Source organism: Xiphophorus hellerii, chromosome 21, assembly GCF_003331165.1.
Source record: "Xiphophorus hellerii strain 12219 chromosome 21, Xiphophorus_hellerii-4.1, whole genome shotgun sequence".
NCBI lineage: Eukaryota > Metazoa > Chordata > Actinopteri > Cyprinodontiformes > Poeciliidae > Xiphophorus > Xiphophorus hellerii.
The window spans coordinates 22,431,904-22,442,354 of NC_045692.1; the positions used below are offsets into that span (position 1 = coordinate 22,431,904).

The window sequence follows — 10,451 nt, forward strand, 5'->3', positions numbered from 1 at the left end:
GCAAATAGTTGGAGGAAGGCTTTTTAAAAAATATATATATATATATTGTGGATTAAGTCGGTGGACTTTTATTTCCTAAAAAAATGTTTTTAGTATATCATAAGCTTCATAAGAATTGTGCTTAGATCTTAATAGATATTTTTAAATTTGTTTTATATATCCATTTTGTTTTGTATGAGCCACAACATGAGCTCACAAACTGAAAATAAGTGTTGCATTTTAGCTGTGGGTACTAATAAAGTCGAAATGCTAGCTTTGGAGTAAGATGGAGTCCCTGTTTTAGCGCTTTCTTTCCAAATGTTGTTAATTTCTTAATCACACTAAAGAAACATTTTGTTTACTAAACAGCTTGGGGGTAAATTTGGGGATACGGCTCAACTTACCTCATACTCTGGGTAAGTTGAGCCATGAAACAATACGAATATGCTATATTATCAAAATAGTTATGTTTACACTTTCTCTTATTGTTTGGAGGGATGCACAACATCCTGAAATATGTGCAGAAATTTAAGTTTGCAAACAAACCACTGGAGTGGATTCACACCAGCTCTGTTTAATCTGCTTTAATCAAACTTTTGTTTGTTGGTCTAGAAAGTTCGGTTTGTTTGAAGAGATCTGAATACAAAATTGAAACAAAAAAATCAATCTCTGGTCCGCCTACAAACCTAGGTTTTGATTTGGCTGAAGTGAACTTTGTTATGGTTCAAATGCATATGTGAACCCCAAGCGGACTGGAGACCGCATCAGGAAGTGGACTAAAGAGCAAGGAATTCTGGGTCAGCAAAGCCAAAATAAACGCACTTTCTGTCTTTCGCTATCTAGAGAAATAGCTAGCGCTAAAATCCGATGCTACTCCATTTTTGTTTCCATTTTGTGAAACAGGAAGTTGCGCTGCCTTCTTCAGGGGTTTTTGGGTTGTTTCCTTCAGTGGTTCTTGGGGCAGCGCCCCCACAGGAGAGGAGGGGAGCAGGTTTTTCAATTAGTTTGGTTTGTTCGACTCAGGGCAGTGTGAAAGAGAACCATAGCAGCTGAAAATGTAATAAGTGTTACCAGTTTGGTCCCCAATTGAACCAAGTCTACCGGACTGTCAGGTGTGAAAACAGCCTACGGTTGCCCTCATGTAGTGACCCTAAATATGAAAAATGGACAAAAAGTCAGCAGATCTGTCTCCTCGCTTCCATAACCCTGCGGTTCGTAGGGCTTGCTGTACAGATGACGGCCTCAAATTATCAGTTTGCAACAGATGGTTAGTTTTTCATTCTAAAATAAGATAGGGAATGGTTTCAAAAACGTGCTTTATTTACAATGGCATCATTCAGACAGCAATTAATAAAAATCAAGCCGTTTGTTGTTATGACACAGTTTGAGTTATGATAAGGTAGGTAGAAAGCAATGAGTGAGAAGTGACTTTGGAACAGTATTTTTGCCTGAAATGTCCATTTCTGGTTCTTATTTAACATGTGAGGAGTTTACTGACCACAGATCCAAAACTTTTATGTTACAGTCAGAGGAAATTGTGTTCCCATGGCACATCCCATGCTGTAGAAGTTGTCCTTGTATCCATGGCGGTGTTCCTGGACAGTTATGGTGGAGCCCACTCCTTTGGATGGTAAGCAACCCCCACACATGCATTGGCTCAGGATGCATAAGTTTTGGAAACTACACAGGACTAATGGCAGCTCTGGCAATTTATTCCCCAAATGTTACAACCACGAGATTTATCAGAGAAAATAACCTTGTTCCAGTGATCCAGTGTATACTTCTTGAAGAATTTCAAGTTCTTTTCGGACACACTGTATTCTGCTGTACTCTGTAAAGTACTCTGCTGTATTCAACAGATTTCCTGTTGAGGGCAGAAATCCTTATGTCTTGACTTCCTGTATCTAACACTAAGGTTTTAAAATGTGAAGTTCATACATTTATGTGGTCTTTAATTCCATTCATAATGGTTTTAAAATGTCTTGAAATAGTTGAGACTACCGGTGATTCACTGTTGACATGCCCTTGCTAGCTAGCTTTTTTGCCAGATCTTTATTTATAAGACCATTATGAATAAAGTTGGGTCTTTAACTTCATTCATAAAGGTGTTAAAAAGTCTTAAATATGTCGCCAGTTACGTTGGTGAAGTTTGCACATTTCTCTGGAGATATACTGTAGGTCTTAAATTCTATTCACTGTGGTCTTAAAAAGTCTTTATTTTTAGTTAGTGAAAAAGGAAAGTCAGCATCCAAACTCATGAAAACCATTTAGAAGTTAGAATCCGATCATTTTGTTGAGGCCAGGGAGCTGAATGGTTTGTGCTTGTTTTGTAGGACAGGAAAAACTTCCCTCTGAAGTGAACAAAAACAAATAAATAAAAAGTTAGAAAATAAATCTGAATGGTTCCGTGGAATGATCCTAAATGCAGCTGAAAGTTTTTGCCACAGCTGTCAGGGCTGTGGCAAAAAATAATAAAAATTAAAAATAATCACACATCTCTGGAAAGAATTAAAAATAAATTTTGCAGTGGAAAATTAAAAATCTCAGAATTTTGGTGAACTGTTCTTAGATGTTCTGAAAAATGTGTTGGAGTTTATTTTATCTTCCTGTATTGGGGTTTGGGTGAAGATAGAACCCAGCTGGTTCTGGTGGGCCCATGTGGCGGCCTGGTACAGTCCCAGGAGCCAGGACTTGGCCAGCTGGTCCCCAGGCTTGGCTGTTGGCAGTGAAACCAGTTTTTTTGTTCCTTTGTGGGAATATTAGCTACCTCGACTCTGCTGGGATCTTTAGACTGGTTCTGGTCTACTGGGACCAGTAACCTGTGGAGGATCCAACATGGAGTCTCAGAGTCAGAGAGGAGGACTGCATCTATCCATCAGTCCATCCATCCATCTATCTATCTGTCCATAAAATTATCTATTCATCCACCCGTCCATGGGACCATTCACATGTTTGCAATTCATCCGTCCATTCATCCGTCCGTTCATCTGTCTGTGATGTCAGCTAAGCAGAGATAGTTTGGTGTTAGGATGTGATAAATGAACCTCGTCTTTCCCATCAGAGTTTGACAGCAATAGGAAAATGAACAGTGTGACGCCCAACATGAAGGAAGAGTCGTTTCATGGTTTTATCACAAAAGTTGAAGAAGCCGTTTGAAACATTGCAGATGCCCGAAAAGCCATCAGAAAGCTTTTAACCAATAAAGTCTCAGAACCTCTGCTGAGTCGCACCATCATCTTCATCACGTCAGTCACTGTAGCTCAAACCGTATTCAGACTGATCCGATGCAGACGCATGTCAGGATTTCTGGGAGCGATGGATGACAGCCCGCTTTGTTTTTCCTTCACTTTAAATCATTTATGCTTCAGGGGCGGCTGGGGCGGCAGAGATAACCGCTGCTGGAGTGGAGGGTCACCATGGCAACCAACAAACAACCAGTAACCACTGCTGTACTGACAGACACATACATTCATTCATCCATCCACCTAATCAACCGTCTGTCCATCCATCCATCCATCCATCCATCCATCCATCCATCCATCCATCCATCCATCCATCCATCCATCCATCCATCCATCCATCCATCCATCCTACCATCTACTAACCTTCCATCCATCTGTTCAGCCATGTATTTATCAATCTTCCATCCCTCCATCCCAGCTAGGCAGAGATAGTTTGGTGTTAGGATGTGGTAAATGTGTCGGATCTTCGTCTTTCCCATCAGAGTTCGACAGCAATAGGAAAATGAACTGAGTGTCTAACCAAGAAGAGGGAACAGTTTTTCATGGTTTTATCATAAAACAGGAAGACTGGGGGTTTACTCTGCCAACACACACTCCTGTTTGTGGGTGCAGCCATTGTGTTTTGGGCCGGACATTAAAGCAGACGGACACAGGAGGGCCGTTACCTCGGAGGCACCGAGCCCACTTCTCATTAGTGCTGCTTTTAGCCCAGCTGATGTTCACCACCTACTGAATTATACATCCGCCTCTAATTTGGGGAAGGATTTTAATATCAAGTGTGCTTTATCTCTATGAAAAAGCTGCAGGCGGATCGACTTTCTCCTCCTTCTACCTTCGCCTCCTAAGTGAGAGAGATTCTTGGCGTTCTGACCCAAGTTAAGCAGCTTCTCGTAGAAACGAAAGCTTTAAAAAGAAAACAGTGAAATCAACATTTAAAAGAAGCTGCGTGACTCAGCCACTCGTAATGAGTTGTGTGATGTCAGGATAAACTGAGGTGAGGCAACAGACTGACATGCTGCAGACACTGACTGTAGACCCCTAATAAGTCATTCATATTAAATACAGTAAGCGATCTTTCACCTCCAATTTCGCATGTAGTGTCTGGAATATTACATAGCTGCGTTTTTAGTTAAAAGAGCATACAGAGAGCATGCGTATGGAAGAGGGTTAGAACCAAGAAAATAAAATAAAGTTTTGACTTTAATCTCAGAATTCTGAGTTTTTTTCTCAAAATTCTGACTCTTTTTTTGCAGAATTTTCTTTTCTTTCACAAATTTGATTTTAATCTCAGACTTTTAATCTCAGACCTTCGATCTCAGAAAAGTTTCAGAACACAAATTTTTTTCCCAGAATTTCGACATTTTTCACAAAATTTTCACTTTTCTCAGAATTCTGAAATTTTGTCTCAGAATTCTGTTTTTTTTTTCAGAAATATGATTTTATTCTCAAAATTTTGACATTTCTCTTTAGTATTTTCACTTTTTTAAAAAAAATCTCACTTTTTGTGTGAGATTTAACACACAATGTGACGAAAGTTTAAAATAATGAAAGAAAAAAAGTGGAAAAAAATTCAAAATTTTTTCTCCAAATTTTTATGCTAATCTTTTTTTTCCCAAAAACACTCACTTTTCCTCAGAATTCTGACATTTTTCCCGAAATTCTTATTTTTTTTCCTCTAAATCCAGTTTTCTTTTTTGTTGTTTTTAGAAATTCTCACTTTTTTTTAAAACTCTGATGTTAATCTCAGAACTGTTTGTTTTTTAGCTTTTCAAAATTCAGACTTTTTTCTCAGATTCCTGCCATTAATCTCACAATAAGAATTGTTTAGTTTCTTCAGTCATTTCTAGTTTTAAAACTCAAATCTTACCAATAAATTTTGGGACACGTTTTCAGTGCAGGTTTACAAATCCCATTACAATTAGAAAACAGCTGTGATTTTTTCCATATGCCAACAACATAAAGAATGTGTAGTTATTTTGACATAGATTAACACAGAATTGAGTTATACTCAAAATTCAGATTTTTTTTTTTGTGGCTCTAATCTTCTTCCATACATGCAGGCTGATTATGTTACAGAGATAAAAAATAATGCCAGCCGTCCTTGAGGGATGTCTGCTTCAAAGCTGCAGGGAGCTGTTGGGTTTTGTCTGTAGCAGCTGAAGCGGACCGCAGCGACCCCTCCACTCAGACCCCAGAGACTTTCCCCTGCGTTATCCCAGCAGCAGGTCCAGCGGATCGGTTCCAGTCGGCACCTGGCAGGGAGACAAGCGGCCAAAACGCCGTCCAGCTAACAAGCTGGCTTGTGTTCGCCAATAACTGGGAAGTACAGGATGAACTGAAATGGGCCAAATGAGAGGAAAAAAAGCAAAACGAGAAGCTGCTGCCGCCGTGTTATTCAGCAGCCCTTTGAATTACAAATATGACCAAACTGGAGGTTAATTATCTTCCTGCTTATGCGCCGTGTCACCTTCCTGGGTTTTCTCATGACTCAGCTCTCGCAAAGGTGAACTTTCAATCAGTTTCTTCATTTTCCCTGACAGGGACGTTCCCTCCTGGGGCGTCCAGGTTTCAGATCAACTGGCAGAAATAATCACAGCCAGGTAGAGCTGGCCATCGGTTGTACGACATTGCGTTAGGACCTTTTTAGATTCAAAAAGTTATTTTAAAAAGTGTACAATTCTGACAAAAAAGACACAAATATTGAGATTATGCTCAGAAATGTCAGATGAAAAGTGAAAAATTTGCTAGAAAAAACCTTCTGAAATCTTTAGATTAATTTGAGTAATTTTCTTGACAGAAAAAGTTAAAAATGTGCTTGAAAAATGTGAGAATAATCTGAGTAATTCTCTAACAAAAAAAAACCCAAACAATTTTCAGAGGTTCAAAAGTAGAAAATTTTTGACTTTTGGAACTTCAGACTCCGAAATCTGATTTGATTTTAGAATTCTGGCTTTTTTTCTCAGAGATTTGACTTTCTCAATTTTTACTTTTTCTCAGTATTTAGAATCAGTATTAAGGAATTATTTACAAGGTCATATTTGTTGCTGAATAGTTACTTGTAAGTCAGTTTAGTCTTATTTCAAGTGTACTAAGATATTTTCACTGGAAACTAGACCAAAAGCACCTGGTAATATTTTGTGTTTTTACAGTGTATTGACATTTTAACAGTGTGTTAATGGATTTTACCAATACATTCTGGCACAGCCGGCCCTTTAAAGACATTTACAATCTTTATGTTTTGCCCGAAATTAAAACAGTTTGCAATCTCTTCATTTTAGTTTGATAAATTCGGGGGCCGCTCAGGGCCCCCACAAACCTAGAGACGGCCCTGTGTGTCTGATTCAGATGTTCTAAATTAAAAGCTGCTGTTTCTATTCATTATCCTCACAGGTTAAACAGTTTTATTGTTTTAAGGAAAGCAGCAAGCCCTCAGTCTGCTGCTGGCTGCCTTCCTACATTCCCTTTTTGTTAGATTTTTGCTTGAGCATACAGTCTTTGGGAATATTGTCTGTGGATTAAAAAAAAAAGACAGGGCTCAGCTGTTTTTTCAAATCTATAAAGGGATGATAATTAACCAGCAGTGTGGCCTGGGAATCCATTGTCAGCAAATGCAGAAAATCTGTAGCGAGGAGTCGGAAAACACTCTTTGATCCGTCCGTTTCCGGAAGAAGCCCTGACAAGATACAAGCAGGCTCGGAAAAAAGAATCGCCGAATCCCGTCGGTGATGGGAAAAAGGTTGAAAACACGCCACCAAATCCCAGCTAGCGGGTCATGCGCCCTGTTATCTAATATGATCTAATCTCCGGTTTCCCCTCCCCCGGTAGAGGACACCCGGGCGGAGAGCACAACATGTCAGGGATATTGGATATGTTATGGTGGGGTTTGCTGGAGGTGTCTTCCTCAACTTTCCCTGTGACTCTGATGAGCTGAGGGAGCGTTATTCCCCGGGTGATTCTGGCCGAGATTAACTCCGCTGATTCTGTGTGTCATTTCCCGACGCTCCTGTGTGGGAGTGAGGGAGCTAACCCAGTAATCTCACTCAGGAATTGGTGAGTTTGTCCTGCAAAAACAAAATCTTACCAAGAATCTTTGGTCCAGTTTCTACTGCAAATGTCTTAGTACACTCAAAATAAAACGAAAATACATCAAAAGTCACTTTTCAGCAAGATATAGGAGCTTGTTTTGAGTTATAATTGCTTAAAGGTGACATGTTTGCTTGAACAGGTGGGATAGGTATCACGATAAAGTAAAACAAACTCAAAAATTTCCATTTGCATGATTTATCGTTTTCTATCAAAAATTGAATGACGGTCTTCAATTAGCTCTTTTTTTGAAGGACAATTTTGTTTACAGAGACTTCATAATTTATTTTATTTGTTCTTTCTGTTTTATTTTAGCAACAGTCAGTTCAATGTCCTTTACAGGATAAAAACAGAGAAATACAAAGACATAAAACCACAAAGTAAATCAAGAAACTTTACATTTTGTCAAGTGTTGTCGTTACACCTCAAAATGTTGGTCAATGTTTCATTTACTATGATAAAAAAAATCAACTCTAACCAGCTGGGTTTTTAGTCTACATTCCAGATTTGTGGTGTAGAAGCTGAATGCTGCTTCTCCACAGTTCCAATGTGAAATGACCATTAAGATTTAAAATGTATTAATATTTCATATTGTGTTCTTTCATCATTACGCCATTATTACCATTATATTACTTGAAAATGGTCTAAAAACAACAACAGCATTGTTTAGGACAATTTATCATCCAACAAAAAAGTTTTATCCTGACATGGTCTATACAAAACATGTTCACTTTTTTTGCACTCAATATTTTAGGTAATGAGTGTTTAGTCAGAATGCGCTTTTTTAGGGTCTCTGCCACTTTAAATGTAAATGAGCTGCAGGTGGCCAACCATGCTGGAATTCCGCTGGGGTTGCTAGGTTACGGGCGGAATTCCGCTGGGGTTGCTAGGTGACGAAGTGGGCTTTGCTGGGGTTACTAGGTGAGGGGCAGTTCCTGCTGATTTGTGACGTTACATTCTGAAGGTTTTTTACATTCTGAAGGTTTTTTACATTCTGAAGGTTTTTTACATTCTGACGGTTTCTGAAGGGTTTCGTTATCTAGATAAAAAACAGAAACTTATTGCAAAAAGAAAATGTTTCTTAGAAGCAGTGGAAACCCAAATGAAAGTACAAAAATGTGCAAAATGACAATTTTGCATAATACATCCCCATTATTAGTTACAATGCCAGATAATTTCCTTTATAAAATGGGAAAAATGTCGTTAAAAGTGAAATAATCTGCCAGTGGAAGTAGTATTTTTGTCTTATTAATATTAAAAATTTACTTACTTAAAACAAACTCCTGTATCTTGCTGAAAATTTTCTTGTAAATTAGTTTTACCTTTTTTTTTAAAAAAAAGAATCAAATCAGATTTTTTATCTTTATTATAAAATAAAAGCTAAAATAATGCATGGAAATGTTATTTGTCATGCAAATGAGAACAGTGTAGTTCTTGTTTGCTAGCATAACTAGCAGAACAAACTGACACTAAAGTTTTTGGCACTAAAATGACCAAAGGAAAAAAAAAAACTAATAGCTCCTAAAATTTGGCCGACTAAAATTTGAATGAATGAGGCAGAATCTATGCTACTAAATGAAATAAGTGTTAAATATTGATTAAAAATGATGGAAAACATTCAAAAAGTTGATGTTTCTCCATATATTTAGTAGCGTCTGACTGTTTGGGGGGCCTTGGTGTAGAAAAGTTACAAAGATATTTTCAGTAGAAACTAGACAAAATAAGATTTTGTGTTTTTGCAGTGCACGTCTTGTTTGCTGATGGATTCCTAAAGAAAAAAAAAAACAAACAATCCGCCTCTACATCATTTTCCCGTCCCGATGCAACCTTTGGACCTCTGTCTGCTTTTTAGATGTTATTGGCCCAACAGATAAGAGGTTTCATTGGCAGTCGTGCTGAAACAAGGATGCAGCAATATCAAAGTCTATCAGATGAACCCAGATTGAAATGCTGCCTCCAATCTCTCCTCTCAATTATCTGCTGAATGGCGCCGGCGCTGAGGCTTTTGTGTGCGGATGCCTGCGAACGCAGCAGTCAGAGAAGCTCTTTGTAGGCTCAAGGCTGCATGTTGCTAAATGAGTGAAGAACAGGACAATTAAAAGGCAGCTGAAAGGAATCAATCGAGCTTTTCTCTCGTATTTTCTGTTTGCTTAAAGAATTGACTGTGAAAAAGACATCCTGAGCATTTTTTAATGTGGAGGAATGAATAACTTTACATTTGCAGGAGAAATGAAGCCAAATTCTGACAATTTCTGGGCAATAATTTCTGCTTCTTTTTTTTTTTAGGTGTAAATAAGAATATTCAGTGTGGGTCAGGTCAGAAATATTTATTCCACTCGAGCTTTAAAGATGAAAGGAAGAACATGTCAAAACAGAATATCCTAAAAAAGGTCCGTATTTTACTCATTTCAGAAATTAAAACCCATATTGAATATTGATTTATTGCACAGAATTCTGACTTTTTTCTTAGAATTTTCACATTTTCTGAGAATTTTAACTTTTTGTCATACTTTTGACTTTTTTCCCCAAGAATTCTTATTTCTCAGAATTTTGTCTATTTTCTTAGAACTTTTTCAAAATTGTAACTTTTTTTTTTTTTACCCCTCCAGGGGGTCTTTTGTGGGCTCTAGTGTCACTTATATGACAGTAGGCTGACGGGAAACTGGGAAGGAGAGGGGGGAAGACATGCGGCAAATATCGTCGGGTCCGGGAGTCGAACCCGCGACGGCCGCGTCGAGGACTCAAGGCCTCCAAATACGAGTCACGCTAACCACTACGCCACCACGGCACACCCAAAATTGTAACTTTTTCTCGGAATTCTGACTTTGTCTCAGAATTTTGACTTTTCCTTAGAATTTTTACATTTTCTCAGAATTATGACTTTTTCCCCCCAGAATTTGTATTTCTCTGAATTTTGACTTTTTTCTTAGAAATCAAAATTCTAAGAAATTTAGAATCCTGACTTCTAAATTTCCCACTAAATCAAGTCTCCGGTTTGAAGGTACATCATCAAATAGATTTTTATACATCATTATTTGCAATTACTTAACTATACAGACCAAGGTTTTTTGTTCACATTGACATTATAGTAAACTTTAAATAGAGTTACATAAAGTTGTGTGTCAGATTTATAAGGAAATAAAATAA

The 10,451-nt window shown here is 38.0% G+C and overlaps 1 long non-coding RNA gene across 1 annotated transcript; it reads left to right on the forward strand.

Annotated features, from left to right (window-relative positions):
• The first annotated feature begins 7,083 nt into the window (after positions 1-7,083).
• On the forward strand, positions 7,084-9,416 carry LOC116711522 (uncharacterized). The gene is made up of 2 exons (XR_004337261.1): positions 7,084-7,271; positions 9,157-9,416. It is a non-coding gene; the product is annotated as an uncharacterized LOC116711522 (long non-coding RNA).
• The last annotated feature ends 1,035 nt before the right edge of the window (positions 9,417-10,451 follow it).